Source organism: Trichoplusia ni, chromosome 22 (assembly GCF_003590095.1).
Source record: "Trichoplusia ni isolate ovarian cell line Hi5 chromosome 22, tn1, whole genome shotgun sequence".
Taxonomy (NCBI): domain Eukaryota; kingdom Metazoa; phylum Arthropoda; class Insecta; order Lepidoptera; family Noctuidae; genus Trichoplusia; species Trichoplusia ni.
The window spans coordinates 1848381-1870587 of record NC_039499.1 but is presented as its reverse complement, the minus strand read 5'-3'; the positions used below and the strand labels follow the sequence as shown (position 1 = coordinate 1870587).

The 22207-nt window shown below is 37.4% G+C and overlaps 1 protein-coding gene across 4 annotated transcripts in view; it reads right to left on the bottom strand.

Annotated features, from left to right (window-relative positions):
- The window catches only part of LOC113504618 (RNA-binding protein Musashi homolog Rbp6), a 453082-nt gene that overhangs the window by 149656 nt on the left and 281219 nt on the right, over positions 1–22207 (bottom strand). The window lies entirely within an intron of this gene.

Below are 22207 nucleotides of genomic sequence, written 5' to 3'. Positions count from 1 at the left end.
AACCTGATAGAATAATGTCAGGTGGTAAAGTTGAGCCTTGAGAATTAAAATGTTTATAGCCTTCGGGTACGGGTAATGTCATAAGCAACATTTTGTGTGACAGTAAACGTACTTTACACGGCCAAATAAATTTTCAGCGGTATTTACAGACCCAATCTCGCAACCTCATTGAGTTTTTAGAAAATAAATAATATTGTGTTCATATAACAATACACGTGGTCCCTTAAACCTTTGAGGCACTAGAAACGAGAAATATTATTACGTCTCGGAAAGGAATCCCTATTACTATGAGTGGCGAAAGATAATAGCGCTGTGGAAATTGAATAAAACAAGATTCGGTAACGTCTAATGTAACTAATGTAAGTGAGTAAGAGGGCCGGAGTTCTGGGACGATCCCAAACGAAATCACACTCAAATGTACGTAAATGATGAATAAGTGGCATGGCGGGGTGAGGCGTGCGGCGGGGCGCGGGGGGGGGGGCGGCTACGTGTCCAAGTGGCGCTCCCCGACCCCACTTCCTACTGCCTTTTCCCTGTAAATCTCAAGTGTGACAACGCGTTCAGCCCCCCCGTCATGTCTCACTGAATCAACGCTTTTTTTCTACTGTTAATTTTTTTATTACGTTAAATAGGTACCCGAGGATTCCCAAGTAAATTAGATAAAACCTTTGCGAAATTCTGTGAGCCAAACCAATTGTGTAATGTATCCTGCAGTCAAAATGTTTTCAGAAACTTTAAATGTTTTAAGTATAAATACTTTTTGGTACCTATATTATCCTACTATTAATTCAGTAAATAAAACTCAGTGATTGTATATAAATAGTTCTAAATACGAAGGAACAGTGAGATAAATAATAAGTAGGAAACCAACAGCATTCGAAGCCAATACAAACAGATCTTCAGGCGGTTCAATGGCCTGAAATAAATGGAATAAACTACTGAAATTGCAGTAACCAACGCCGTTTTATGATTACGACTTATATCCGCACCGAAATATCTAAAATGTTACTATCTTTGTGTTACATGACATACTTTATCGTACTTTATGTTGGTAAACAATCAAAGGCACATTTCTTTTTACAGGACGCTTTTTATTAGCTTTGAAAGTCATTCCTTTTCATAATTGTCGACTTTTTATTATTATTCAAGCATTTTTCCTTTCATCCACAGATCGTATGCACATTCCTACATAATAATTTGAGAGGGGCGTTTTCAAAATTGTTTCAACCAAAAATTATTTTTATTAATCCCTGAGCAACGTAACTTACCTTTATATCATTATTACGTTGCCATAGCTACTGCCGTAACCCCAATGAAACCAATGAACGTATAAAATTTTAGGGGAATATTTTTCCGTGTTCAATATAAATGATATACAGCGAAGAGGCTATAAAAAGGAGGTGCAAACGGATCATGATCCATACTTTTTTATTTATGTACACGACGGGCAGTCTGACGAATCGATAACCGCATCGCGAGGGTAATCTTCATACAGCCCACACAACCCTTTCGACCGTAAAGTACGAAATTTGATAGATTTATATTCAATACTAAGACACGCGATATGGATAATACACCTACATAATATCTAACAAACGTATTTTTGTTCGTAAGTACGGGCAAGGCCGGGTAATAACCGAAACGATCGTATAAAAGCGATATCAACACGAACATTATCATTACAACATTTCGATTCAACTGATTAACAATAATTACGTTTTGAAGTTTGAATATTGTAATCACGGATTCATACGACCAAAATACTCAGGGAGCGATAAATAAAAATTTGATTAAGCGGCATTTATAAATGGGATTGTAAAGGGTGGTCCTACGGGAGCGAGTGTCAGGCTTGCCGGCCGCCACGTCAGCCGAAACTGTTGGCAATTACCTTAAATGTGGACAACGCAGTTCACTCCATTGGGAAAATTATTATTCACCGCATATCCAATTTTTAGCTCCGGCCTCTAAATTGGTACGCGCTACCTTTGATTGTTCATATTAACCGTTAGGGTTGATACTTTGTGCACCCTAAAAGTCGTTAAAAATATAATCGAACATAATATACCGCGACTTGATTGACTCAATCGTTAAGCGTTTGAACTCCTACGCTTAGGGTCGTGGGTTGATTGCTGTTGGTCACAAATATGGAGTTAGAAACTCCATATCTGAAACATTAATTTCTTCATATCAAAAATATAACTAAAATAATGTAATCATAAAACCAATCAACCCATTTTAAATTTATGTGTACTGTAATATGTAAACTGAAAACGTTATAAGTGTGCTCAAAAATATGTTTTTTTTGTTAAGAAACTGGTTTACGTTTTGTTTAAAGTATCAGTATTTAGAATTCAAGTAAAGCTGTTTCTGTGTGACTCAAATATGTAGGTAGATACGTGCATCGTAGTCCAAACAACATTAGCGTCTGGCTCGTTAGGACGCTGTAGTAACAGGCTGCGTCACAGTCATTTTGTTGTGAAAAATACAACAATTTAATTTAGTGTAACTTGACCGCGGGCGGCAAACACCGAATGGCCGCAGCACGACAAAAAGCTACACACACCAATTACGAGCGACGACTAGCACAGCCACCGTCCTTTAGCGACGTGCCGGCTTACGAGTTGCTCTAACTCAATTCATAATGTGCCACAACCGCGGTGCACGCTGCGCACAAATTTTTACGTTCCCAGCCAACAACGCTCGCACCACCGAAATGTCGCCACCGATATTTTCAGTAATAAACGCCATAAACTTTATCGGTCGAAAAATTAAAACGTCCGTACACGTGCATACATACATTTTTCAACCGTTTACACCGAAGGAAGTAAAATATAACAGTAGGTACAAGTACAGTAGGCGCAACGTGACAGTGCCATGAAACTAAACGCATAAATGCACCTAACGTCAGCACTCGTACAATTCCTTCGAATAGTTATTTTTTATTGCTTTAAATCCACTCTACGTTGCGCACCTTTTTCACTATTTCTAAAAAACGTATTTCTGTGAAATCCAGTTGAAAACATTTTCTTTCAAGTATTTTCTGTAACGTGAAAGAGTGAATATACCACTTATTTCGGTAGCGGCGGTTGGGACAATATTAATCAATTTTTACACAGAGAATTTCGGGGGGATCGTCGCGCAGGCGAGGGCACAAAGGTCGGTCGACCCACCCGACGCTGACGTTGCATTTCATTTTTGTTTGCCCACAGCCTCTGGCCCGCTTGTCTGTTCTTTGTCTTCCTGAATAAATGTGTATTTTGAAGCACCTATTTTTCATTATTACTACACCCGCAGAATAGAATGTGACCTGCCTATCATTCATTTATTTTCTGTTCATTCATTTTTATGTTTTCCAGCGTAACTCCAGTAAAAGAATTTTTGTGAAAACGAATATTTTATTTTCGTGTATGAATTGGTATTCTATCGTAAAAATTCTCGTGACAAAATTCGTACGGCGCATGAAGTTCTAGCATAGCGTGAACGCGGAGGTTATCTTATTCGTTGGTGACATTATAACAGTATCTAAATATGTATCGGTGGCATCCGCCTCAGCGCAGTGAGCATTTCGCATAGATAGGGGATGATCCCGTCTTCTTGTGTCGCACACCTTATCTACTTCACAGCTCATTAGGTCTCGCACGGGGTGCCTTCGAACAGCTCTATGCCATTTGTAACAATAGTGAGACCACACGGATGGCAAATGGTGATTCCAGGGCTTAGGGTGCCAGTCTCGTTAGTTCGGTGGGGAGGCGACACGACGTGAAATAAGTACGTAGTCGGTTGTGGCGTGCGACGTCAAGCGACGCAAGACACTAACCGCGTACGTTCTAAATGGGAGACATTAACGAAACGTTATTGCTTCTCGGCTTCACCGACACTTGCACAGTATTAATCTCTATCTCGTACTGATGCTCGCTGTCTGTCGCTCTCTAGACTAGTTAATTCCGACAATAACAAGTCGCCGCCGCACACCCACCCACTAGTGTTGTGAAATTGAAATGATTCAGTGTTTCAATTCAATTAATATGTTCTCTGTACCTTCGGCAAATAAAAACCTATGAATTTAATAAAACACCCAACGCGATGGTTAAATTTAATCAATCATTTTTAAATCCAATCCATTCCTATTCAATAGCCTATAAGAAGAACACAAACAAGTATGTAAGCAAAACGAATACATGTAAATGAACAAAATTCTTAGTATTACATCGTGAGCTGAATAAATAACGCGTGATCGATGCGTTGATAAGCCCATGAAAAATTTAAAGAGGATCCGTACAATGGTGAAAAAAGAGCGGATGGAGTGGGTATAAAGAGGCCTGGGATATTGCTTCTTTCAGTTTTTTACGTCCTATTACTCGTACGCAGCCCTCGACGCGCGAACAAAGGACCACTTCATCCTATACAGTTAAATATATCTACACAGTGGGCGGCCAGAGAATTTAATGCCATTTGATTGTTTATGACATTTTCCTCCCGCTATGGATAAAAAAATAAGAAACTGTATAACTCATGAAAGTTGCAGGCCTCGCAAAATCGACGACTTCGCTGTTATGCTACAGAAATGCTTGCATGAGAGGCTGGGAACAATGGCAGCATTTAGGCGCCTAAAAAGTGAACCGGCTCAGTGCACTTGTCATCGAAAGCCATTCGGAACACATCAGAAGTGCACATATGTAAGGGTGCGCTCGTGTAGTGTGTGCGTACTTTCTTTTATGTAGCAGCAACCAGCGAGTGGATGAAAGCGAGACGTCGGGACGCCTTGTCGCTAACTCCCCTTTCTTGCTTAATGCAAAAACTATGCCTATACCAACCCTAGGCTATTGTAAGATTGACTGAGGTTGCTTTGTTTGAAGTATGCACAACTGATGTAAGTGTACAAGATGGATGAGTAGTTGAAATTCTAGAACCATTCGGAAATATACAAAGTCAAATGTTTGTATATCGTCAGGAGTTCAATAAAATTAGAATTTTGCGTGACTGAAATACAAGGCTACAGAAAGGCAAAGATAAAAGTTTAAGTAATATGGATTGTTTTGAGAAAAACACGCAATAAACAGGCTATTTAAAATGAGCGATATCGCTGAAGACAACGTAAATGAACTTTTTCAAGTAAATCATAATGTAAAGATTCCTCTCCCTATTAAAAGTGAAGGATACAAGATACTTGGAATTTTTCTTTTTTGCTACGCATAATCAAATAAAACTTGATTTTATGTTTCGAGTCAAATTATAAGCCGAGGGGAGGGCGAAATAAAAAGTGAATAATGAATGTCGAGGCCGAATCCCGGACCGCGCGACCGTAGCAATTATTTTGTTTCGAGTACCATCAAGATGGTTCGTTCTTTCAAATTTTCATACATTAAGCAAATGTCGAGAATGCGTAATAAGGACCTAAATGTTGTAAGCCGTCGCGAGGTTGCCAAGAGCATTCATTAAAACACCAGGGGACTGGACAATCGGACATTCTTTTAACCAAACTTGAGTTTTGCACTTGGATTTATTATTACTTTTACACAGAGGGGATTGTTTGTAAATAAATGTCGCGGTAAAAGAACTTACATGAGGGAAACTTTGTACTCACACATTTTGAAACATGCAGCATGTGTCTGCATTTGTTTTATCTGTCTGCTGTTGCGTTTTCTTGCGACAGTATTTGTTACTTTTTGGTATAAATTTAATTGTATTTTCTTTTAAGAATAAGTTTGCTTAGAAGTTTTTGAATTTATTTTGTATAACATTAAGATGGTATCGTATACATGTGTAATGGTTTATTCTGAAGCTTTGTATACTTTTCTGTATTATTTTTATTAAATCGATGTCATGTTTCTTTTAGGCATGATCTCGATATCGCATGAAAGTAGCTTCAACTCATTGACTTCGCGCTGATACAAATACAACATAAGTATCACTTCTACGTTGTTATGCGATGCAAACTACCTACTTGACGTCACCATTCTCCAACCCTCCCTCAACCAAATGTATGGAGCTATTCGTAAGACTAAATAAATACAAACTACAAGAACAACTGTCGTCTATGACGAAGGCTGCCTACAAAACATGCAATCCCTGTGAATGATAGCCGACTGACTGAACTCTATATATATCGTATATTTTCTCTATCTCTGCAAAAAGAAAACGGCGTCCCCACACGAGTACATTGGAAAACAAACCGTGTTACATAAGTATAACAGTTGTATTTCGAGTGACACTTGTAGCGTGGTTGAGCGCTTTCGTCTACACGTCGGTCGATAGTGTTGACGAACAAAATAAGCTCCCCTCCGGGCGGGAGTGCGGTGTCAAGAGGCTATAGGATTAAACTTAAACTGGGTTTGCCCGCAGTTTAATTATACAAAAGGTATGTACTCTGCTACTCACGAAAATGTTCTACTCTCTCACACATGTTGGAAATTAGTTAAATTATATCCTTTACACACAGTTGAATGGCAAATAGAATTTAAAATTAGACGTCTGGAAAGTAGTATCAAAGGACGATAATATATTATTCACGCCTTAGGAACACACACAAATTGTTGTCATATTTGTAATCGTCAGTTCAAAGGGATCCTCAATTTATATCGGTATCGTGCAATATTTTTTAATTCATACACGAATTCGGCAATGGCGCAATGCAGAATTAAACTTTGCACAAAATAATTACCTACGTAATATATTGCTTATATGTACGGTGGCTGAATTAAATCTAGTTTGTACTCGCCAGAAACCTAGTAAATTGTGCGTTTTGTGGAAAACTTTTGCACTTTTATAGCAAAGAAAGACCAGAGTCGATAAATTTTAAGCGTCCTCTTCAAACGAGCTTGGTGAAATAGAAAACGTTATATTTCACGATTACGAGATCGTAATCCCCTTTGATATTTAATAATGGGTATCATATGACATGAAAATTTTATTACTTAAATAGCAGATGAGGTATGGCTAGTTTGATGGCATCAAGCCTTAACATCCCCTTTCGTATTATAATATTGAATGCCTGCAAATATATTATATGTATAGATAAAATATGCCTCGAGTTATTAACTTTCGGTAGTAGGTATTCGTAAGGAAATAAAAGAAAATGAATTGGCGTCACTAATTGGCCGGCCTATGAGTCGTAGACGTGATGAATCTCGGACGAATAAATGAATGAATGGTTCGGAAGCGGTGTCCCCGCTCCCCATACGACAGATTCTCGCCCTCTCCCCCTTCGATGGGTGTGTTTGACGCATGATTTATTCTCCATGCCGGTACTCCAGAATTTCGGAGTGCAACATACAAAACAATATTCTATATAGACGAAAGACAAAAATATTTCAATAACAAAGGGATTTGTTAGACTGTGCTACGTGAATCGTAAACTCTGTTAAAAATTTTGATAAAACTTTAATACTCGTACCGCTAACGTTATAATTTGTACCATATCTTCTTGTTACACTTTACGAGGTAAAGACTTTGTAATTTTCTATAGTTTAAGTGAACACCAGCGGACACTAAGTACTAGACAAATGTACCAAGTTTTATGAGTGGTAAGACATAAAACTAGCTAAATGTTCGTCTTGTACTCGCTGTGCTGACGACGCTTCCGCTTGCGACCAGCTGACACGCCGCAATATGGCCGACTTCCGTGCCACGCGACCACGAATAACGGCACGTCCCTAAAGGCTTCATGTTTGGGATCTTTGAATATTTTCCTTAGGTCTTATGCCAGCGTTTCATTACTTCTACAAAGTGTAACGTCTAATAAGAAAACTCGTTTAAAAAAGTACATTTAGTCTCTAACGACAGCAGTAACTTGTGCCAAATTGAGGCTTAACTCAGCGTTGTAGTTAATTGTAATAACCTTCGAAGGATGGGAAGGGGTGCGAGGGGCGCGAGGAGGGAGAGGCGGCGAGGGGCGCGGTGCGCAGGCGCATCGAGCGCGGCACTCGAGCACGCGCCACTACTCGAGCGCCCTCGAGCGGCCACTCGGCGTCCGCCGCGTCGAATTGAAAAGATACCTACGCCGACACCGCACTGAATATTCGCTCAACGTATCAAAACCGTAAAATGCAAATCTATGCACTGCGGTCGTCTAGAGTGCTCAGCGAACCTCGGCTCGCGTACCGCGTTTCATCAAATGCAATATGACTCAAATTATCATACACAAGTAGTTTGTCAACGGAGTCACATTGTTGATAATGACTACGACTTTTTTTGACATTGTGCTATTTAAAAATATAAAGCTAGTTTTACGAATTTCACTCACTCTGAATAAATTTTGCATTTTCTGTTTGTGGTTAATTGGAATTGCAAATCCTAATGCTAAAACATTGCAGCGTGCATATTTGTGTGTAGTAGTAGTTTTCATCTAATTCGGCGAATGTGTACCAAATCAAATTACAACATCCATCTAGCTGCACTAATAGTGTCCGGGACACGTTAATAGAAAACGCAAACGAATGTGGTACGACATGAGATGGAAGCGCGAGGTCGCAGGACTCGCCGCTCTGTTTAAACGTCACACGGACAAAGTTGCGAGCATACACATGTACGCCCCAATTTATAATGCGGACAAGCCACACTGAAATGGATTTACAGCTGCAAACCTGCTTGTCTTTGATGAGGGGCTATTTTAAGATGTGCGCCGAGCGCACCGACACATTCCAATATTTCCAGCCGATATATTATTATTACGTTCGAATCCGAATCGATGCCGTGTTATAAAATTTATTACGCACTCGTCTCTTCGACGTTTCTTATTTGTAAACAGGCGCTTGAGTAACTCCTCGCGGGGCCCTCGATAATGTTTGATGTCTCGTTAAAAATAAAATCGCCCGTCGATCGACACCAACAAATCCCCGACTAATTTGTCGAGTGACAGGCCGGGGGACTATCTAGAAATACAAACTGACGTCCTGTGGTACGTTATGATTAAATGTTTAATGAGATTATCTAAAACGAGGTGAGATTATTTGTAGAGACACGTCAAAAGTTAATACTTCAACCTATATTTTTCATGAATTCTTCAAAGCCTGTATTAATAGAGCGACATAAATTGAATTAATCTGAAGAATAAAGTAGAGTGGCGCTGTTCAGAATTGGGCTTTAATTTTACGTAGTTGAGGCTCGGGGCCGTAAAGCCAGTGAGCTAAATGCTTCGGTTCTAACGGTTTGTCGCAGATTTAGGTGGCATGTTTAAGTTTCGTGTAATCCGCTGTAGGTAAACTAAAGTCCGCAGTGTCTTTTAGGCACGCCTACTCAGTATGCAAGCGTTTTCCTGCACATCCGTTGTACGCGACCGCGGAAGGACTTCCGTACACAAAATACTATGTTTATGTTCAGTTCTTTTAGAATTCCTCGTCGCAGTTGACTCTTCGTGCCGACATGTTGCGACAGTAAACACAAAATATACCTACTTACGTACTTTAAAATCTTCACTGAATTACAAACTTCAGATCTATTTAAATTTTACTTCATATCTTAGATCTTCTTTGTACTGTATAGAGACTCGTTTGTTTCAGTAAACACATGCGTATTATGTACAATTAGTGGTACAGAATGGTTAGACTGAGAGTTTTCTTAAATAAATCACGGTTACGACTCCCCAACTGAATATTTATACCGAAAGCGGTGTAGTGGAGTAGTGGCTTTATGAACGGATAGCGTAGTTCGAGATATTTGCCGCACTAATCTCCATTTTAAGAACGGTCGTACAATGCTCAAGCCTAGGATTATGGAACTTGCGTGACACTAATTAAGTCGGAATTAAGGGCGAGCCTATATCAAGAACCGCAGCGGGAGTAATAAATGAAAGGGTATTACGCGTGTTTACTATAGCAACCGGTAAAATGCCACGAAATGCCAAAAACGATTCATAACAAATAGATCGTACGCCCACGCTTCACACTGCAAATTGCGTACCGCCCGAACGAAACAGATCTCAAATTGCTGTTCAAATATTCATTCAAAACCGCGATCTAATCTATCACAGTATTGGAGATAAAATCGAACTTACAATCTATTAAATATGTCGCCGCTATTACTTTAATCCTTCGAAGGAAACGTAAGTTTAACGCAAATCCTACTTAACGATAACTTTCACCAAAGTAGACAGTCGCTGATGGCGCTCAACATTGACGAGTTAAGATGAGTTTATTCAAACTTTTCTACTTATTAACTTGTGTATTAAGTGCTTATTTGTAGCTTCTTAGATGTATATTATAAATATTAGTAAAGTACGAGTCAGACTCGCGCCACTATTATGCTAAAGAAAATCAAAGTTTTGGGAAAAAAGTTATCGCTTATTAAATTGATCACGTTATCAATCAAGTGTGCTTGTCTGTGAAAATTTCAACTTTTTAGCTATCACTGTTCATAAGATGCAACCTGGTCATTAGGGCAAGCCGACAAACAGCTGAGCCTTAGTAATAGTATTCCATTATACCCTTTGGGTAGGTACCCATGGAACCCTAAAAACTTGGTATAGTACAAAGATTGGGCATCGGTTGAGCGTGGTATTGGGTAGCGGTATCCGTTGTAAGCTGCGCTCGGGACTTAATCCGCGCGGCGGGCTAACGGCAGCGGTTAGGCTCACTACGTAAATTTGTGTAATTTGGAATCTAGGCCAAGTGCCAAGGGATCGGGCTGTTGTACGGCAATGGTGATTGATATGACGCTATACTGAGCATCGTCTTGCCTCGCCGCGCCGCTGTCAGACCAGACAACCCGATGCATTTGTAATGGGATCGCTTGGTAGACGACTATTATTAGTTCTTTCTGCTTGATGCCTTCAGGTGACGATGTTGTTTATGCTTGTTTTGAAATATTTTGTGGTTGATTACGAGTTTTATTTATTAACATACATTTTTTTTATGTGGAAATTAATTTTCAAAAGAGATAAAACTACTTATGTTAATAAATTAAAAATATTCGATAATGTGGTAGGATTTAGTTTCGGTGCTTACGTTCCTGCACCAAAAATACGATTAGTGCACAAGCGTTCTATCTAAAATTGAGTAATTACACCTAAGCTGCCCTTCGTGTGACCACACGACGAAATTGTTAAAAGCACGTTCCGAAGCACACACTTCCAACGTTTCACCACTTCAGATACGTCGAGATGCAAATTTTGGTTTCCACTAGCGAGTTTTAAAGCGATCCATCTCCTTCGTTCTATAGAAAATATAACGTGAGGTCTACAACGATCGCTCCGAAGCGTAGCCACGCCGTGCACAACGAGTAACTGAATTTCAAATACGCAAAATCCTGTGGTTGCTTCTAGCGCTCGCTCTTCAATTTATGCCATTAGTAGCCTTCCGCCCTCTGTAAAATATATAATGTGTACGTGAAAATAATTTGAGACCAAAGGGTAGGAGCTGATGAATTTGTTTACCGCATGTTACAAAAGGCTCTCCTATGTAACTTATTTGAATTTTGAAAAATCTCTTTTCATTTTTGTTGCTATTTTATGGGGCTCTAATTTTATAAATCAAGTATATTAATAAGTTGGAAAAAAAGTATCTTATTCACCTTAATAGTTGTAATAAAAAAGTGTGTTTAAAAAGCATTATCCTAAACCTAGCCGTCCCTCGAAAGCCGCGGTAACAAAACAAACGTTCAACGAAATGATAGCAACAAACCTCCGTCAGTTTTGTAAATTACAATAAACCTTAGAGCAGATCGTGAGGAGAATTCGTGATGGGTCCTCGTGCGCGCGACAATAGGCTTAAGCTCGACCGGCGGCGGCCGCGCTGCAGATGCGAGACCAGTCATCTATTAACACAACCATCACGACGATACACTAATACTAATGCGTCTGGACAGAACATTAATTCCATTGTATTAATGTCATTTCATCAGACATGAGTTAAGTTTTGTGAAAGAAAAACAAATGAAAAAATAACATCCCGTGCATCATAATAAACTACAAAGGATAGAACACGATTGTTTCTGAATAGATCGGACGGTATCACTGCTGGAGAAGGACGACCTCGTTATTATTTGATAGATCCTATAATGAAAATCCTCGCGGCACGCAACTATCTTGTTCACTCGTCAAAATAAAAACCACATTGTATGGCATTCCGCTGGCCTCGCTTCGCCCCTAACATGAATATGAATAGAACGCCTGGAACCCACCGAAATGAGACAATATCCCGGCAAGCGTTGAAGGATTGTCCTTCATCACGCACAAATTTAAGGAGGGCCGAGCACAGCCGGTGACATTCAAGTACTCGCTCCTCGGGCCGATCGTAATCGAGTACGTCGATAAAAATTGGATTTCTACCTTTTACCCGTAAACGACGCGAGGACACGACGAAGATTTACCTATAACGCTATCCTATTTACAGACTGGGAAATTCTATTTGCTTAAAGGTCGAATGGAGGCAATATCGTGGACGTCGCGACGCTGCGGGCGGGGGATGCAATAAGCGGAGCGGCCAGCGGCGGAGCCGTCGCCAATTTAAAGAAAGCCCACTGAACCGAAAGACAAGCGCATTGGCGGCTCACGAACACAGCGAACCCGCACCCGCCCGCTCTCTAAGGCTCCTCATATAATTTTCAATCCAGCGAGCTTTAAAATCGATTGCTCTTTGTAAGTGCAAAACGAAACAAGGGTCTGGCATCTAACGTACACCTCCGCTAAATTAACGCTTTAATCCAACAATTTTCTCCGTAAAGTTAAATTGAGAGCTGCATTAGTTTTTAAAATAAATATTTAAACTCACTAATTGTTCGGCTATTTTACGTACGGTTCACTTAAACTTCATGTTTCGTTAAAATCCGTTCAGCTTAAAATGCAGCGTTTAAATGCAATAAAAGTCAATTTATTTAGTCGTCATTACTGCATCATAAACATTTATTGTCGGAAAATATTTATAGCACAGGAATTAAAGACAAACAGAAGTATATTATTGAATGTAAATTATAATAATATACTACAATGATGAACTTTCATTACTTTAGTGTACTTTACTCTGGTTTTACCGCATTTTTAAAGTAAACTTTCGGCGTATTCATTTTGCAAGTGCGCCGTTGCTCGGTACACTAAGAAATAAAACGAGTCTAACCCTATTCAGTAAATCGAACTACACCAATTAGCGATAATGAACATTCAAGTTCAGAGTTAGTGAACGATAAAGTTGAATTACATTCCAAACTGTATCCAGTGAGACGAGATAGTTGCAATTTTGATTTTACAAATGTACCATTCCGATTTCTATGCAGAATTTGGATTCCTCAGAATTGAAACCCAACTAGGTATTCAGAGAAAGTTCGTACGTACATAAATTAAACCGCAACGTTTATGTATTAGGGCGGATAGTTGTATTGAGTCAGTCGGGTCGGGCAGTTTCATTGGTGCCTATAAACCTTTCATGCAAACTCCCAAATAGTATGAACAAGTGCGTAATGTACAGGCTTATCTGTCGCCTTAATACCTGTTTAATGAAAGGGTTTGATCGTAAATCTACATGGTTAAACTTAATACACCGTCCTATTGGGCTTTGCCCCCGCCAACGGTTAGTAATTAATGTGCTACCATCATAGAGAAAGTTTTACAACTACGGGTATTGAAACTACATAAGTATGAAAGTTTAAATCGAGCCAAGAGAGGTGTTTGCGTTTCGCTTTAATTTGAGTTAAAATAAGTTTAAGCGATTATGTGCAGGTATGTATATTTTTAATATGTGTTAAATTATTTTAGTTGGGAGCTAAATCGGAGGACTAAATGCGAGGTCCACATTCAAGTTCCTTATTTATTTTACATTTATCTTAATTTAGTAGAGTAATTCAATGTAATGAAGTATGTATGTAGTTTAAAATCTTAATTACGCAAGTATTCTGGGTTAGTTTAAAAATAAATATGTCCTGAAGCCTTTTTAAAACCACGAAATATTTGCTTGATTGCAAGTATTAACAGTGATACCATTAACACAGGTTAAATATTAAAGCTTTCATTACGAGCAAATGATTCCGAAAATGAGTTTTCGAAATTCCAAGAATTATCCTGAAATTTTAACCAAGCCGATAATATTTAAATTACTTGCTCGATACCGTCATTTCATCAGATTATCCCAAGAAATGTGTACTGGAAAAAACAGTGGGAAAAATTCGTGGATTATCGAGTTTAAAACAGTTGAAACAGGGAAAGTTATGAATTAATAAGTTGTGAGTGAACTCCCGCTTCCCACGGGAAGTAGTGGCCGCTTTAATAATAGGCTTCAAAACAAACTACTGAGTAATTACAACAAGAACAACCACTATTATTCAGTCAAACAGCTGAAGGCGGTGTCAACTGTTGTTTTATATTCAACTGCGGTCAATTACAAGGTAAATATGAGCTGTTTAGTTAAACGACTTGTTGGTCGAGCATTCTAGTAATCTTTAAGGGAAAGAATATTTAATGTTCAATTTTATTGATTGATGGTATTAGGTTACGACTGTTCCGTTCTTGGAAATCGTGGCGTGTCTTTTGGTCAACAAGTACGTTGGAAATTGGTGGAGTAATTTGTTAAAGGACTGTAAACGGTTTAAGTAGAGCACCGGAATCGGTATACTTATGTTATTATGATATCAAACGTTTGAATATCGAAATAATGATGGGTATTTTAGGATTCTAGCTAAAAACAAACTATACTTTCTTTTGTTTTAATCTTAGGTAAGCTAGTTTTAGTTTTTAAAATGAGTTTTTTGAATTTAGTATGCAATCAGTATTTTTTAATAAAGATATATTTTTACGCATAGTGTTTATAATTCAAGCTACGTATAGAAATACCAAATATTTGCAGAGAATCAATTTCTCTTATTTTTTTTGTATCACACACAATATATAAGTAAGTGTACTCATTGTTACAAGTGCCGTCAAAGTTTTCGGTACGTCAATTTACTCGTAAAGAAGTTATAACTGCGTTGAGAGCCTTCAAAATAGATGACATATAACCTTGTTATTGTGTTGCTTTTGGAAAGGCATGAGAATTGCTTCAAATTTAATGGATATTCAGCAAAATCATTGTTAAAGATCTAGTTGAACTTTGAAACAGGACTAGGAAATTCCGAAATGGGAAAACGTACCTATTATTTTTGAAATGTGCATCTGGGACTGATATCGCAATGAAATTTTATAATTCGATCTTTAGAAAAATGTTCTTGAACAATTAATTTCTTCTAAAATGAAACACATTTTTTTTCTTCCTAGCAAGGCTTTTCTCAAACGACAATTTTCTAAGACTGTTTAAAGTTTAATGCCTAGCCAAACCTGTGCCTAACTACAAAATCACCTACTATCCGATTGTTCAACTTTCAATTTTGGTAAAAACATCTTCTGATATTTTGACGGTAACGTCATAATTAATCTACACTCTTTGATGTTTCCCGAAGTATATTAATACAGAGAGCAGATTTCTTTAATATCAAAATTAATATTTCAATCGCTTCCAGTCTTTTTGATCTCCGCTTTACGTAAACATATCGCAGTATAAAAACTGTAACGTCTAATTCATACGCATTACCTGCGTCGATTTTCACGTGAAATGTTAACTGAACATATTAAAAACTCCTTTCTCTATTGCTATTTGATACTTTGAATAACTAAGTACTTAATGGAACAATCAAGGATTTAAATCGATGAATATTTAATAAAGAATTCAAAGTTGAACAAACTAATATTCATATTTAAATGAAAACTTAAACGTGATTGGTGTCTAAATATAAAAAGCTTTTTGTTTCGAATCAATTTGAATTTGATATTCGTTTAAAACAAAAGACAATTAAATAATATGTGATTTAAAATCTGTGATATTTCGTTATTTTTTTATTTGAGAGATTATTGTCTTATTTATTATTATAAATTAATTATAGATATCAAACAGGAAAAAATGATTTTACATACGCAAGACGTTGCTTGCGTATGCTTCAAAGTTTATTTTTTATATTTTAAGTCTCTAATATTAAATCTAGTATCCATATATCACAATTCATTATATCCCTTGCGTACACGGCCTCATTTTGTCTCTACCATAAATATTCCAGAAACTTCAACTATAATATGTCAGTAGGTATTCTCCAAAACAGCAATCAATAACAAAACATATGATATATGACAACTAACAAACAAATGTTAGTGGGTTAGGTGTGCGTAGACATTCAAGTTTCGTATAATATATCATCTTCGCTCTTCAATCATTAACTGTGTTTACTTCTGGCTGAGACAAGAACACCATATTGCTGTTAAGCTTTGTTGAAGTTTGGCGATATATCTCTATAGTAATAGGTGCCGATATATTTTGGGGCACGCTAAAAATATCCTACCTCGAGAATGGATTATATTGCACGAATGTAGTTTTTCCCTCGAGTGTTTTTTTTTGACAGTTCTCAAGTCTAAGATTTAACCAAGAGTATTTTACGTTCTGCAATTCATTGAATAAAAGTTGGTAAATGAGATTGTGTACATAAAAGTAAAAAAAAATACTTAAGACTAATATAAAAATGTGTTACGAAAAAGTGACCAGTTTCGGTGTTTGTATTTTTTGTAGATGTTTCTTCAAATTTTCTTCAATACTTTAACGATGTTAAGTCCGATATCGACGAAAAAAAATTATTCCTATTTAACGGATAGCATTCACGGACAGACATAAGTCAATAGACGTTTTTCGAAGAATCAAAAGTAGTTATCCTCAATCAAACTCGAAATAGCACGGATATAGAAATATAAGAGCAAATGCATTAATAGCGTCCGCCAATGGAAAGCAACTCGATCGAGAGATATTTATTTTTAATCACAGTTACTGCTGAATATATTTTTAGTTGTGACGTCACACGCAATCAGTCATCATCACTTTCTACGGTACGTTTTGAGTGAAACGCGTTTGCCAAAAGAAGGTCGGGCGAAATAGATCTATTATTGATATGCCAGTTTTATTGAGGTGAATATTTTGAAACCTTTAAATATATTTTTCGAGACCTTTATTTTTTACTTGGCGTTAAGACTGGTGATTATCATTTGAATCATAAAACATTTGTTTTTTTTAATTAACTTCTTTTTAGTCCGAAATCATCCAAATTGAGAATAACTTAGATTCTTTGCAAGATGTCTTTATTTTTCGTCGGGTCAGTATTTTTCTTCGCGTCTAAGAAAAATCTACTATTTTCGCTAAATATTTGTGAAATAATAGTGAAATTATTCAAATGAAACTTGCATTATTTTGAAATAAAACCTATTGACGTAGTCCCGATATTTTTTTTATACCATAAACTGCTCGTGACATAACATTTAAAATATAAAAGGCAAACAAATTACTGTTTTATTACAATGTTCATATCCTGCTTTTTGATTATACTATTAAAGATATTCACGAGGCGGTGTTTTCTTTGAAAATGTAATCTATCATGTATCACACCTGCCTTTGATAGACATTTTCCCAGAAACTTGATTAAACCTTCATAATATATTTTTCAAATAGTACCGTGACTTGCTTGTGTCTAGTTTGACGTCAAACTTCAAGAAATAAGTTGTTATCATTATAGAAAGTATAATAAGTATAAGTTAGTTGTTTGGTCTTTTTTACCACAAGTTAATTTGAAAATATTTTTTTTCCAGCTTTTTGATTTCGTGTTTAATCAACTTTATAAGTTTTTAAAAGCTTTCCGTTATTGCGATGCCAATTTTATTATTTTAATAACTTCCAATTTTAACAACAAAATGTTAATTGAAAAAATGTAATAAAGAGCACTTTAATATAAAAATACTCTAGGCGTATAATACCATCATAAAATACTTTACTGAAACTGATTTTCATAGTGAAACGCAACAATGTAACGTGAAGCTTCTATCACAATAGATATTTTCATGGGACATCACGCAAAACGTAAATTAGCTATCATAATAATACGAGGAAATGTAATTGTATCATCTACATAAACAGTTTTTTTATGATACCACTCGAATGACGAAGTCGATTTTACTATACAAGGCCGGTAATGGACATGAATGTTGCAGATGCCCGATATTATTCATTACGGACAGTTATAGAAATATTATGACGTCATTTGGCAGTGTGCAACATCATTGTTCTGATTTCTTCCGTATCTAGCGTGATTTTGATTTAATAATTCTGTTGGTTTTGGGTACTCCAATAATTTATCTGGGTGCCTTAGTTTTCTCTTCGAATACTGAAAATTGTTTTATATGATTGCCGGATGTAATAATAAATTTCATCGTTCATATTCGCTAACTATTTGACTCGTTCGAATATAAATTTCGTAATTAAACTTCGAAAGACTCCCAGACAAAACTCAGAATTGAAATTTGCGCCCGACAAATAACAATGGGCTCTCCCCTATCGTGTGGGGCCTAATACCGACATCGACGCATGTGTGCGCGACAGTACACCCCACTCTAACCCTCCGGACATCACCGGAGTGACTTTTGTGTACGCATATACATATTTTGCTTTTTCAAACATTGCTGATTACGTTCCTAAATATTTCGAATTTATTGCGCAAAAAGGGTTAATGTTTCTTGCAGCCGATGTACTAACCCTTAATTATGTCCACTATTATGTTATCCCTTAACCCTTTGCTTTTAAGTGGCTTAAAACGGGTTCAAACGGTACCAGACTTTGGTAAATTTTCCGTATATTTTGTCTTTGCTGAAATAATGTGATAGTAATGGTCGTGTAGCAAATTAAAGTAATAGGGTTGTAATATAAATTTTAGGACGCCACATGCGAGTACGGGGAACTCGGTAATGACGGAATCGCGGTAAATAATGCAATTTGTATCTTTTTTATACCATGTTGTGGTGATTTATGCGAATAACAAAATGATTTGTTGAGATTTATTGACTAAACTTTTTTATGGAGCTTTAAAATATTACGGATCAAATTTAATTGTTTTACATGTGTATGGTAAATTAAATGATGTTAAAGGTTTCTTGTAAGTTTATTTTTGGGAGCAATGAAGAGCAAAGTTTTTGTGAACATTAAATTTACTTCATAAATTTTTCGGTAATAGGTGGCATGTAACGGTGAGACTATAGATTTAAAAAAACCGTTTTAAAAAAATCTCTTTTTGGTTGAGACTTTATTTTTCGAGTCAATAAAATAATTCTGAAAAATTCTTTTCCCAAACGAAAATTTTCGTAAGGCTTTTATCACTTCTATTCCAGTTCAAAAAAATATCGCGCAACTTCAATAAAAAAACATATTTTAAATTAAGGTTGTAGCAAAATTGCAGAAAAAATATTGAAATTCAGTATTTTGCGTTCGAAAAATCATTTCTGGAGAAGAAAAAAAATGCTTACTCAGAAAATCATTACGGAAAACTTTGTACGAAATTTACAAACTCTGTCGATCAAAAAGCAATGCTAGCTAACATTTTATAAGCGACAGGACGATTTGGTTGGCTGAAATTTACCGACTTCAAAGTCGATTACCTACAGGTGTCACACTTGCATTTCATTTATCATGAAACTGGACGTATGTCATAATGTACGTTTCAATTATAATAATTATTCAGTACCAATGAAATTATTAGTGCGAAAATTGTTCCGTCGTGATTTTATTTATGGACGATTTAAAAAAGATTTTCAGTTTGTAGAGTTTTTTTGTACGCTTTTTAATAAAACAGACTTTTTTAATTGCGAGAATCTATTTTACTAAAGAACTTTTTTTTTGTATTTGAGACGAATTTTTTTCGTTTTCGATTTTGTTAAAATGCTTACTTTACCCAGAATTATTTTGTTCTGTAACTTACTAAATTTACCGAATTAATATTTTTCTCGCTAACTTTTAAAATATATATTTAACAACGCGAAAAATCTATTTCGACCAAAAACAACAGCCAGATAAATCTGGGAACTTTGCGAACTCCAAAACTTGAACAGATGGGTGCAATACCGCGCTTATTTTGTTTCGTGAGCCAAATGCGTGCCACGGTTATTTTTAAACTATTTCTGAATTAATTTCCAAGCATTGATAACTTTTCATATTTATTCTGACGCAACGGTAATTTCCTATGAACGAAAACAAAACAACATAAATAGATTTAAGAATTTTAGTTCTCTATAAAATCGCCCGTCGACTAATTTAAGAAAAAAATAGGTAAACTTGGACCGTTCACAGCTAATATCACCGTTACATGCGATTCCACAATTTTATTTCTAGCTATTAGTGTAGCGACTCTTATCTTATCGCAATATTTAGGCATAAAAACAAAATATCATGGTTGTTATTAGTCGGATTGGTTCCGTTAGCGCCAAACAAATAGTCGGGCGAAGATTTGTATTTTAAGTGTCTGTATGAATATAACAGGTCGATTGATCTGTTTGTTGTTTTTAGTGAGGGTCGAGAGGAGGGAGCGACACGACGGCGCCGCCCAGCCGATAGGAACCACTTGCGGCTGGGGCAATGTGCATCCGACGCGGCGCGCACTCTTCAACTTTACCAAACTTTGCTCCAAAAATAAACTTTTTATAATGCGTCATGAAACACTGAAACCGGTCACTTTTGAACACAAATGTCGGTACTAACCCTGAACGACGTGCAGGTCGGGTCTGTCTCGAGTAAAGGCTGCGGGAGCACTCTCGCGGTGGCGATCGGAAGCACTGACTTTAGCACTTTGGACATGTAAAGTGGAAGCGGACACACGAGTGTTTGGTCGCGCGGCGCGGGCCGGCGTCGGCGCGAGAGGAGCGGCGGCGGCGCGGAGTGGAGCGGACGGCGACGCGGATACGAGCGACGAGCGACGGTGCCGCTGGGAGTGTGGCCGGCGGCCCGCGCGCCTCCGCCGGGGGCAGGTTCGCGCACGCGTCGCCCGCCCAGCGCCCGCCCCCCGCATCGACCGACCACCCCCACCCCCGCCCACCTCCCCCGACGCCCGACCGACTGTTTTTCTCTCCGACCGGGGGACGCACCTGATTTTTTCCGTGATATTTTTTCCTCCCTTCTCTTCGCGACGCGATCCGTTCGCTTTCATTACGGTTTCGAGTTTGATTTATCACCGCGGCGGCTCTGAAATATTCTTATGGAACTTGGTGTCGAACGCTCACCTACTAATTAGCATCGATTGATCGTAATAAATGAACTCTGAATAAAATGCACTAGACTCATGTTCATCATAATAATATTGCTGTTTCTCCAGGACTCATGATCATAATATTTATTCAACTTTGAAAAATATTCCAAAGGTTTGGAAGGTTTGGAATGAATTGAATGAAAAAAAAAACGGTGATCGACTGAAAATGTTTTCATCTACGAAACAACATGACTTACTTCAGTAAATAAAAATCTAATGGATACTAAAATTGTCATAAGAAAATCAATAACCTAACGCTTACTTACAAAATATGCAAGGGCAGTTAGAAACTAAATGTTCTCGTAGCCTGCAAGCCTGGCGCGTAGCACGTGTCTACGGCGTAGCTAAATCGGCTGCAGGGTTTTTGAGCGCGCGCCCAGCGATTAGTATTCGCAGTCCACTCGTGTCCCGCATAACCTCAAGAACTTAACATATTTGGCCGCGATTCAAATTTAATGTTTTCTTATTTGTGTCATAACTTTCGGTAAAGGGGAAAACAAAAATTACCCCTGCGAAGGAAGGGAGTTATTTGTAAACGGTTGACGTCTCGGCATTTTTATACAAAGTACGGCCCACCCTTGTTCCATTTTGAAATTGTTTAGGCGGTCGGTATGCGATTTTGTTTTATAGTTTAGATGAGAAATACTATCGTGATTCGTGAGACGAGATTGTGGTAGTGTATATCCATCATATGCGTTGCAATAAAAGTTGTACGACATTGACGAATGTAATATGGAGTACAGACTCGAGAAACATAAAACTTGGTCTTTGAAACATTTTATTATTTTACAATAACTTGAATACTTGAGCTATTCAGAACTTGGTATAAAACAATATCTGGTACTATACGCCGCGAACAATATGTTGTTTTCGGTTGAAATTGTTTATAATGACGATTAGAAATGGAATTCCGAATTCTGATACGAATAATACAATCGTCAATTCTTATTTTTTTTTCTTCTAATGACTTAGTCTAATTAAAGTTAATGAAAACATAAGATTAAATCGTTGATAAATCAGATGTTTTAAAGTGATTAATGATAGCAGCTTATAACTGTCCGTTTGCTGGACAAAGGGCTCTTACAGATAAGAAACATTCATCACCACTCATGTTCGATGCGGGTGATTTCTATAGCCAGGTATCATGACACAGTCTACT